Here is a 12,373-nt window from a genome sequence, read left to right as displayed (position 1 = left end):
TATTCAGGCGAGGTGAGGTAAGTGCTAGAAGCAAAGTCCAAACACTAACCCTGTACCGTAGCTGACCCCAACTGGGAGGACCAAAAAGGCTCTGGAGGAGGTAGAATTTGAAATGTATTGTGGACCCAAAGAAGAAAGATTCATTTGATGTGAACCCCAAAGAAGGACTGCATCTGCTGAGATGGACTCCCAATGGTCAACGGAAGACCCAGATTTTATAAATGATAAGTGCCTAGTAGCCATTTGCTGACAGGGGCTCCTCACACAGTCTGTACACAGAGAAGCACCGCAGACTGAACTCTCAGCTTCCCACACTACATCCCACTTGTTTACTCTCTGAGTCAACCTCTTCAGAGAAACCCTGGTCTTGTCTTTCTACCAACAGACTGAGATCTGTCCCATCCAATCAGAATTGCACAATTTTAATACCTTATTAACATAAAATGGACTTAATTGAGAACCTGGGTGAGAACTTCCTTGGTGGAACACAATTCAGGTTTCTGAACATGAATCTGTGTCTCCCGGGCTATAGCTCCTTTTCACTCAAAAAAATGCTTTTATTCTTTATTATAGTCTAAAATTAATTTTGGTTTTCGGTAAGGTGAAGGATACACAGAAGCTTCAAAAGGCAAAAACACGAAGCATATTTTGTTAGAGATAACTATGTGGACATAGACCCAAAGATAGAAAAGTACAGAAAGAAGTTTAGTAGAACTAGAGGACATGGAGCTTCTGAGTATATCATGGAAAACCAAGATGGAAAAGGGGGTTAGGCTCAGATACTGATTATAAAACGGGTAACAGGTGTGACACATGTGCCAAACTCTGTTTTTCGTAACACTTGGCACGACATGTATGTGCTTCCTTGTCTATTGTCAGAATATCCATTAAAGTGAAAGTTCTGTTACCAGGGCAATGCCAGATTTCAGATCGCCCCAACAGTAACAGCTTTTGGTCATTTCGATGACAGTTCCATGAAGGAAGGACCTCATTCGTCTCATGTACCACTATCCCCAAAAGCCTGCTTCAGTGCCTGGCTTCTAGGAAGTGCTCAAGAAACATTCGTTGAATGAGTAAGTGAATAAGTGAATTAATAAATGAAAATGTGAGGGGGGAGGGAGGAAGTAGACGGCGAGGGGGGAAAATTTAAATCATTTCTTATTAAAACAATAAATAAATTTAAAAAAAGAAAACATTTAAATCATTTCGATTAAAATAATTAATTAATTAAAAAAGAAAAGAAATGAAAATGTGAAACAATACAGTGGGTGGCATAAACTAGGTATTTAATAAATGTTAACTATTATTTATAGTAATTGTCATTGTCATCATCATGTATTGGGAAGAACTGCAAGAAAAATAATTGATGGGTTGAGGGGTGCATTGTATATCTAAAGTGTCTTGTTTAAAATATATCGTTACTCTTCAAAGTTTATTGACTATACCACAAACTTAAAGTCTTTAGAAAGGTATTCAAAGTCCTTCATTCTTTAATTCCAACCTAACTTTTAAGAAGTACAAGATTCATTTACTATATAAGCTGTTCTTCCCCTATTCGTATCTCCCATAGCCAAGTTTTATTCCTCCTAGTTCACAGCAGCAAATTCACATGCCCCGGTGATGGTGGAAGTGGAGGGAGGAAACAGATAATTAACATAAATTAGTTAAATAAATAATAATACAATATCCAACATTTAGCCCTTGCCCCAGAACTATGCTAAGGAAATTACTCCTTAACAGTCTACAGGTAGGTATTATTCTTATTCCCATTTCCCGGAGTGAGTAATTTAACAAAGGTCGGAATTCCCAGTAGGGGAGCTGGAGGCCATGTGATTAACCTCTCTACCCGTTTTCCTTGTTAGCGCTGCAGAGCTTCCAAAAAAGGCACTGAATCCAAAATTTGGATTTTATTTTGAAGGTAATGATGAGTCAGGCTCTAGTTTAGAAGGATCCTGACTATATTTAGGGATTGGCTCACAGTCACATTTCTCTGGAGCACAGGGTGCATTTAGGGTGGCAAGGCAAGATAAAACTGGGAAGTCAGTTGAAACCTGATACCAGGAAATTGTCCTTTATTTGCTAAGAAATGGAGAAACAAAGGGAGTGGAGCAAACTTGTTAAGTATTTATTAGACACCTATTTTGGGAAGATACTGTCCCAGATACTAGGCAATATAATAATTGTTTATGTCTAAATGTGGTTAGCCTTGCCTTCAGTGTGTTTATCGTCTAGTGAGGGAGGTAAACACACGCAGACACGTTTAGACACAAAGTGAGGAGAACCAGACAAAAGCCAAATCAGCCTAACAGAAAAGTGTCAAGTTCACAGCAGTAGGAGGAAGGTGAAGGGCTTAGAAGCCAGGAGCTGTAGGGTAGGCAATTCAGTTCCCAGCCCGCAGGCTCGATCGATCCCTTCTGTCCTTAAGTACTAATTAAAGAGAATGTATGCCTTTATCACCTCCTCACCAGAAATCTGCATTCCCATTCATATTAACTTCTCTCTGGAACCAGAAATCTCAGATTGTAAATATTCCCCTCAAACCAATCTAGTCATTTGCATTAAATTAACCCTAACTACCTCGGGCTGACTTCAACTGTTTGTGGCCTCCCCCACATTTCAGCTGCTCTAATGTAATTGTCATCTGCAAAAGGCTGAAGAAAGATAAAACCTCCAGGGCATGTCTGAGTGTAAAATCTGAGCAGGAGAAAGGGTCTTTTCTTCTTCTTTTTTTAATAAGAAATCACTTTTTAAGAAAACATGTTAGCTAGCTACCTGATTACAAAAGTTCAATGCAATGAAAAAATGTAAACAGAGTACTATAGAGAATAAATCCTCTGTAACCCCGCCTGCCAAGACAACCACTGTTAGCAATATGACTTATATCACTTCTGACTTCTGACTAATTTTTAGACTACTAGATTAGAGCTAAAGAGATAGATAAATAACATCGATCCCCACATATATAAACGAATAAGCAATACATGCTTTTTTGCATCTTTTTATCTCCAAGCAATGTATCTTTCATTCGTTTTTAATGCCATATAGTCTTCTAGTACATACAAACCTCACTTTTCTTATTAAATACCACATCCATAGATAATTGTTTTCCTTCAACTGTTTACTTTTTTTTATGTATTTACTCATTTATTTATTTATTGCTGTTTCAAAAATACTGTATTTAACATCCTTGTACATATGTTTACACAACTGTGCTATAATACTATGGGATATATATTTTAAAAAAAAAAAACTGCTCCAAGAATCCATTTTTATTTGGACTGATATTTAAAACACTCAAAGTGGATGAAAACACCTCCCTCTCCACCACCTCAGCACACCAGGTAGTATTCACTAAGGAATTATTTTTAATCAAGACCAATCTGCTTACTTTTATAGGGATAAGAGCCCATAGTGGGCATTTCAGGAATATTCTTATCACCATGGCCCGAGGAAGCCAAAAATTTTATAAGAGTAACTGCGTATCTTCATATGACAGGAAAACGCATCACGAGTTCTCTCTTTTGTCCCCCAGGCAAAATAAAAACAGCAACAGCATATTAATAAGTGCCATCTTATAGCTATATCATTTATAGTGCATAGATTCAGACCGTGGGGATATTAGTCAGAATCCAGGCATCAGACTCAGAAAGAACCAGGGAAGACTGATGAAGGCCTTTAGTTTTAGGCAGGAGACTAAAGAAGCAAAAGATCTTGATGGATGGAGAAATGCTTTTCGATGAGAAATGATAATGTCTTGGTCTGGGAAGATTAATTTAGAAATTCTCTAGTGTTCAGCTGGAAATTTTAAAGTGCTTTAAAAGCTTATCTTGGGGGCCACTACATAGAATACATTGTTATCAGACAAAATAAGTACTTTTGTGGTTAGGTAAGGCAGTGCTAGAAACTCTGAAGGGCAGCTTTCTCTGGGAAATCACACTTGCTTCTAACACAAGAGCTGGTGGCTGTGTGCCACCAATACTCAACAGTCACTTAGACACTTCTGCACCTATAGGCCCCAAAACAGCAGAAAGGAGGGTGTGATTCATTGGTCAGTCCACTGGCCTGTGTTTGGGTGATGGCCCAGACACTGGCTGGCTGTGCAAACTTGGACAAGCCACTTAACGTAGCTAAACCTCTGTCCCCTTCCTTGTAAAATGCAAGCATCAAGATTTTTTCCAAGATATTTTTCAGCTCTGCAAACTGTCAGATTGTAAGTAAACTAAAGTTACTAATTCTCAGTGTTGGTGTGTAGTAGATTGATTGACCTGGAGAGCTAATGAAGAGCACGGAGGATAGGACCTGGCCCTGGTATGTTCATCAAGTTCCTTGGAGATTCTGATACTAACCAAAGTTTGAGAACCACTGAATTAGAGAAAAGATAAGAGAGCAGAGTTTTTTCGAAAATATAGTTATTGAGAGAATTAGTGAGATGATACAAAAAAGTATTAAATGCAACTAAAATATCGTGATTTTTATCATAGGGCCTTATTTACGCAACAACTTTACTTCTGGGAAGGATAAGTTCTTGATTGTGGCCATGTCTTTGTCCAGCAGTAAAAAATGTCTCCCGCATTGGGAAAACCCACCCCAGTAGACAGTTTGACCCCCTGGCCCTTAATAATCACTCTTAGGTACTATTATCTCCTTTTCTCAAATGTGTTGCAGGTCTCACTTCTGCTAAGACCACTAATACCAACTCTTCCATCAAGTATCTCACTTTAAGCTTTCAAAGCATTTGCAGATTCATTTCATTTGATTTCACACTCATCAAATTAGGCAACAAGAAGTATCACTATCCGTCTGGAGATGCTAATTTTCCAGGGCTCCCAAATGCCCTCCATTGAGGAAGGGGATGATGTTTTGTTCACGGTTGTGTCCTAATCACCTGGAATAGATATTCATTAATAGAGTAGATATTCATAAGGATTAAATAGCAATACTAATTTTGGTTACTCTTATTTCCTAATGATGCTATATTTTGATCTCAGCAAGGACTATTTCTTATGCATCTCCACCAGACCTTAAACTCCTAGAAAGCAGAGATTTTTGTCTGGTTTGGTAATTTCTATATCCTAAATGCCTAGAACAATATCTGGCATATATTAGATACTCAATAAACCTTTTAAATAAACAAATACATTTTTATCCTTCATGTCTAATCTAGTACCTGGGCCAAAAATATGTTTACTAAGTGTGTAATAAATAAAATACTATAAGGGAAAAAAGAAGAGGGAACAAATCTTAAATATTAAACACCATAAAATCAAATTATTTCTCTATAACAGGATAACGATTAAAAAAATCCACTAAACCATCAATGAAATGACTATGTGCTATTTGATTTTTAAGCATGTATATGTGTTTCTTTGGTAAGAAACAGATTTCTAAACTATATATATATTTTTTCACAAGATAAATGAAAAAGCAGCTTTGCAACATAATTAGAACTAAGTAAAATAAAATACATTAATGTAAAAAAGACTAAGAAGCTTGATTACGTCAGGATAAATGAGTTACTGGCCAATTTTTATGTTTTTTTTCTTATCCATATTTTCTGAATTTTCTATACTACAATGTGTGGTTTTTGTAATAAGGAGAAGAAAGATAAAACAAAAGAAAAGTATATGGAAGAAAATAAATATATTCAAATTCTAACAATGGTTTCATGTGGTGGTGAGGATGTAAGTTATATTTTTGAAATTATTTTTATCTTTAAATGTTTTTGAATTATCTGCATTACTTATCCAATGAAAACAAAATTATTATCAGAAACTTGCAAGAATCTAATTTGCTATGCAGTCTGAGATACACTCTGTAAAATCAAATATTTGCCAGTAACTTGAAGCACACACCAAGTGTCAAAATTTGAAAAAGGAAACTTTTACAGGTTATCAGTAAAAACCATAGTTGTGACTTCCCAGAATATCCTAGGAACTTTTAGCTACAGGCACCAAACTATGCCCTAGATCGCTGCTGGTGGCTTCGGGAGAAGGGGTGGGGGGCAGAGTCATAGAGCTGCTGTGGAATCCTTAATATTCCCATAGAACTTCTATGGCAGGAATGATTGATGAATGATATATAATTAATTTCACTTGACAAGCATAAAGGAAAATTTTCCCTGAGCCACTGTAACTTGAGCTAATGAAACCCTATTTAACTAAGGGTGTGTATTTAGACTGGATCTTACCTTAGTGACTTAGCCATTAGTAGGAATTCATTGTTTACCTTTAGGATTCTTATCAGTACTTAGACTCTGTTTGCATGTGATTTTCTCCTGATTGCTCAACATGCTCAGCGTTATATGATTTGGGAATAAATGAAAACCTTGCAAGATCACAAAAAGCTAATCTCAACTATCTAATCTGCTTAGAACTTTATGATTTTCTCTTCTCTTTCAGGATGCATTATGGCTTGCTCCGGAAAAATCCTGTGAACAAACAAGACACCTATTTCAGGTCTTGTAAAATATTAGATCCTTCCATTTGCTTTAAGACTTCTGGACAGTCAAGCCATGTCATCGCACATAAACGTCCTGCCCCAATTAGTTCTCCAATCCCACTGGGGCAATACCTTGGAGAATCAACCTCCAAAATTCACTGCCCATGAAGCCCCCTCTATAAAAAGTTCCAGGAAAAAAGATGAGCCTTAAGAATTCATAAGAAACTTTTTGTGGCCCTGCAACTGGTTAACCCTGGACAGAAAGCCAGATCTGGATTCTGGTTGTACTTTGCCCTGTCCAGATGATCTTGGACGAGTCATCCAACTTTTAGAGACCTCCATTTCCTCATTTATATAAGCATAGAATTGAAGTAGATGATCTCTAAAGTCTGTTTTAGTTCTAAAATTCTCTGACTCAGAAGAAATTCCTTATGAAGGTCAGTGGCATGAAGGCCCAGGGTGGGCTTATGGGCATGAAGGCCCAAGGTGGGCCTTCCATCTGAGTAAGAGTTATGGGAACTTATGCAGGGTCTAAATCTCAAGGGAAATGGGAGATATTCTCATCCAGCCCTGCTCTTGTAAAACTAAGAAGTGAGAGTATAGATTTGACACTCCTTAAACACTCCTCCAAATAAAAGGCCTGGATGCATCAGGTGAGTTGGCATGTGTCTTTCTCCTGGATGGTTGGAGCTGTGTTTATATTTCCATGGCAAAGAAACAAGCTCATAGGTGTGCCATGTGGAAGTGATCATGAATAATTAGGGGGTAGTGATAGCCGAACACCAAAAAGATTGGTTCTGTAAGCACTTGGATTTTGGCAGCCTTGAGAACCCTCCAAACAGAATTACTCTAGGGCTGCTGTGATGTCACCCAGTGCCTAGGGCGGCCTACAAGCCCCAGCACTGCCTTCACTCATCCCCACCCAAAAGTCCCTGTCTTCTGCCAGGTGTACTCACAAGGGGTGTCACAGATCAGCAGCTTCCTCCCCGCTCTCTGCCGGAAAGCCAGCCTGCTTTGATCCCTAGACTAAAGAGGATTTTTTGATGTCTAGTTAGCCCTCACCTCTACACATTCTACCTTTACTTGGAGCCTGCACTCTACCCTCAGCCTTCCTTGGGGACCCTGGCTCTCTGCCTTCCTGCACTCTGCCATCATCTCAAGTACCTCAGAACTCAGAGAGAAGCACTAGAGTTAAGCCCTATTTCCCCTTTCTGCCTCCTTGCTGCTACCAGTCCCACCTCCACATCAGTACTGGGTCAATTTTCCCAAAGCATCACTCCATGTCGTTTACCAGCTCAAAAATCCGGTGTCTCCCTGTTTCCTAGTAAATTAAATCCGAATCTCTTAGCCTGATCTTCAGTGTTCTTCTTAGCAATCTTACCTTCAAGTTCTCCCTAACATACGCCAGGCACCCCAACTCAAATGAACCCCCCTCCACAAAGCAGCACGGACTCACCCACCTACACATTTTTGCCCACTTTATACACACACATACACACGCACACTCCACTTTTGCAAAGCTTCTTATCCTGCAAATTCCAGCTTAAATGATTCTTCTCTTGGGAAGCCTACCTAGCATCTCTTGGCCTAAAATCTTCAGAACTTCCTTAACTTTCTGATTCAAACCTGTCTGGGGACATTCGGCACTTTCTAGCTAAAATCAGAAGATGCTATAAGGAACAAAGAATTACTAACAATTACATCCGTTTTATCTTTGTATGTCTATGGCATAATATATGCTACATAGCAGGTTCTTGATGAATACTCAGTGAACCAAGTGTTGAAGTCAACCAGATACTGCAGACTAAATATTACACACCTCTGCGTTGCTAAGGTGAAAAGTAAGTGTGAGTACCAGAAATTGGAATCCACAAGTTGGCAATACATGCTGCTTCCTCTTAAAGGACAAACTTCTTTCCAATGAAGGATAAACTGTTCTTCACAAATCAAGATGCTATGTCCGGGCCACTTTTTTTCTGTCACAGACTCTCATAAGGAAACTGGGGAAACTTACTAACACTCTTCCTATAAAAATATCCAGGTATTCATCCAGACAAATATTTATGTACAATTTTTTAACTTTTCATTAGGTAGTAATTTAAAACTTATAAGAAGTTGAAAAACATAAAAATAGTATAAGAAACATCCAGATACCCTTTATCCAAATTAACCTATTAATAATACCATTCGTTTTATCATTTAATCCCTCTAGTTCATTCATTCTCATTCTGTAGACGTGCGGTTATAATAAAAAATTATATATATAATAATAAAATATATATCATATATAATACATTTTATATATAAAATTATATACATAATATAATTATATATAAAATTATATATATAATAAAAATTATTATATATGTAATTTTTCCTGAACAGTTTGAGGGTTAGTTGCATAGTCAAAGCCATTTATTCCTAAATATTTCAGTGTATATTTCCTAAGAATAAGAATATTCTCTTATGTAATCACGGTACAGTTATCAATTTCAGAAATTTGTATGCTTTTACCTAATTCGCTATTCCTAGTCTAATTTTGTCAATTGATCTAACATTATCTTTCATAGTGTTGTTTTTTCTTCCAGTACAGTATTCAGTCTAGTCAGGTGTTGCAATTAATTGTCATGTCTCTTAATATCCTTTAATCTGGAACATTTTCACAGACTTTATCTTATTTTGATATTGACGTTTAAAAAAATAAAGATCTATCATCCTTTTTTAAAAAAATTAAATAGAACACTCTTCATTTGTGTTTGTCCGAGGTTTCTTTGTGCTTAGATTGAAGCTTTGCATTTTTGTCTGGCAAACTGCATAGAGGATGCTGTGTCCTTCACAGGGTATATCCATCTGTTCCCCATGGGTGAAGTTTATTTTGATTGCCCAGTAAAGGAGTCATTTAATACCTCTACAGGATATCTGCTGTGCTTTATTCTCCCTTGAAACCATAACAGTCCATGAGGAGACACTTTAAGACCATGCAAAGATCCCGCTCCCCTTCATATTTACTTTAGTACAATTTGAGGTTATTCGCAGACCTCAGAAGGCCATCGATGCACTCTGAGTTAAGAACATAGTTATGTGTTTGCCATTTTTCTTCAATAGAGTTGGTGAGTTTGCATTAGGTCAACCACACAAATTTTCCCAGCACTATGCGGATGTTGGAATCAGAAAAACTCCACCTCTTGCCAGCTCTGCAACTTTTCACCTAGGTTGCCATGAGGATTAAATGAGGTTGTGAGTAGAAAGCCCCTGGCATATGGCCTGTATTTGATCAACGTCAGTCCCCTTTCCCTCCTCAAGAATCATTTAATGCTGCTGAGGTACAGCACTCTGTGCCCAAGGACCCAAAGGAAAGTAATGTCTGTGGGGGCACCCAACCAGAGACCAGGAGTCATGTGATCTTAGGCAAACTTCTTAATCTCTCTGTGCATCAGTTTCTGCATCTGTGAACAGGGTATATAAAACCACCAAACTCATAGTGTTGTGAGGGTTAAATGAATTAATATATGTAAAGTGCTTAGAAAAGTGCCAAGCACATAGTAGGCATAAATGTTAGCAGTTACAGACAGAATATAAGCTCCATTAGAGCAAGGATTTTGCCCCCCAATGCATCCCTGCTGCCTAGAAGAGGGTCTTGCAGAGAGTAACAATATCCCCAAGAAATGACTGAGACATGCTAAGAAATCAGAAAGGGCCTCAAATTCACCAGCTATCGTATAATTTTCTCTTTGGCTTGATGTTGCCTACAGCTGGCTGAGAGAACTTCTCAGCCCCTGATTAGGACCCAACTCTTTAAGGAATACTTTGCTCCCACTCCTGGCAGGCAGTTCCTCAGTTGGAGCCTTTGTTCTCTTATCACAGAACAGGAAAGCAAAGGCCAGAAGCAGGTGCAGCCAACCCAGGGCAGGCTGAACAGTCTGGCTGGCGAAAAAGCTCCTCACCTCCCATCTCCAGTTTTTACCTCCAGCAGAAAGCATGTGGCCTCTTTCCAGAACACATTGGCCTCTGGTTTTAACTATCTTGCTTAATTGCAAAGTAGGGATTCTCAAGCAGTAAGTTACTTCAGGAGGTTGTGGGTTTGCAAACGCATATTAAAAGTAAGCATTGTCTGCAGGCTGAATAAGTAGTGTGACTCTCATAGATGAGCCACATCCTTGAGGCTTGAGGATAGAGACAAGGATTTCTGAAAATACAGTTTCCTATCCCTCATTAGATTGCTGAAAATGCAGATTCTAGGACCTCACTTCAGAATAGCTGAATCAGCATTGGTGAGGGGAGGGGATCAAGGGAGTGGGGTGGGGATAAGGGTGGAAAGGTGGAAAGATGGGGTGGTGAGGTGGAGCAGAGCAGGAATCTGCCTTTTTGTTTTTTAATTAATAAATTTTACTTTTTAAACTAATTTTAGGTTCATGGAAGCTTGAATAGAATTCAAATACTCACTGACCCCACATATTCACAATCCCCCTGCCCCACCATTGACATCCACCACAGTGGTTCATTTGTTACAATCAATGAACCTACCTGACACATCATTATCATCCCAAGTCCATAATTAACATTTGGCTTCACTCTTGGCATTGTACATTCTGCGGATTTGGACAAATGTATAATGATATGTATTCACCATTATAACTTCATACAAAATAATTGCACTGCCCTAAAAATCCTCTGTACTCTGCCTAGTCATCCTTTTATCCCCTCTAACCCCTGGTAACTACTTCTCTTTTTACTGTTTCCAGAGTTTTACCTTTCCCAGAATGTCATATAGTTAGAGTCATACAGTATGTCAAATTTTTCAGATTGGCTTCTTTCACTAAATAATATGCAGTTGAGATTCCTCCATGTCTTTTCATGGCTTGATAGCTCATTTCTTTTTAGCGCTAAATAATATTCCATTGTATGAATGTACCACAGTTTGTTTATCCATTCACCTACCGAAGAATATCTCAGTTGCTTCCAGGTTTTGACAATTATAAATAAAGCTGCTCTAACACCCATATATAGGCTTTTGTGTAAACATAAGTTATCAACTCACTTGGGTAAGTACCAAGAAGTGTAATTGCTGAATTGCATGTTAAAATTATGTTTAGTTTTGTAAGAAACCTCCAAACTGTCTTCCAAAATGTTGTACTCTTTCATATTTCTATCAGTAACGACTCAGAGCTCCTGCTGCTCCACATCCTTGCCTATATTTGGTGTTCTAACTGTTTTGGATTTTGGTCATTCCAATGTGTATATAGAGATATCTTATTTTAATTCGCAATTTCCTAATGACATATGATGTTGAACATCTTTTCACGTGCTTACTTACCATCTGTTTATTTTCTTTGGTAAGGTATCTATCCAGATGTTATGCCCATTTTTTAATTTTTTTTATTGTTGAATTTATGAGTTCTTTGTATATTTTGGATAACAATCCTTTATCTGATGTGTCTTTTGCAAATATTTTCTCCCAGTCTCTGGCTTGTCTTCTCCTTCTCTTGAGGAATCTGCCTTTCTAATCAGATCATTCATGCATGCAATAAAGTTTGAGGGTCATTGGCACCTGAGGGGTGAGGAAATCTTTTCTTCAGCCATCAAAGCATAACAATGCACTTAAACTTTACTTATAAACACAATTCTATAAATAATAAAAGTTATAAATTTATAATGAATATAATTAAAATGTATGTGAACATCACAAAATAGTTTTTGTTCAGTTTTATGAAAATAGATAGAGCATTAGAAAAACTCAGGAGATCTGAGGTCTAAAGGGAATTCTACTATTTAGTTAAGTGACCTTGGACAGATCTCTGTCCATCTCTAAATCCCAGTTTCCTCAGGTGTAAAATGAAAGGGATAAATTAGATGAGCTTTAAAGTTTCCTCTGGTCCTATGATTCCATCTTTTTCATCAAAGCCAAAGCAAGTTTCTATCAATGAAACTTCTGAGT

Source organism: Pteropus medius, unplaced genomic scaffold (assembly GCF_902729225.1).
Source record: "Pteropus medius unplaced genomic scaffold, Ma_sr-lr_union100, whole genome shotgun sequence".
NCBI lineage: Eukaryota > Metazoa > Chordata > Mammalia > Chiroptera > Pteropodidae > Pteropus > Pteropus medius.
Note: the sequence above shows the minus strand (reverse complement) of the source record.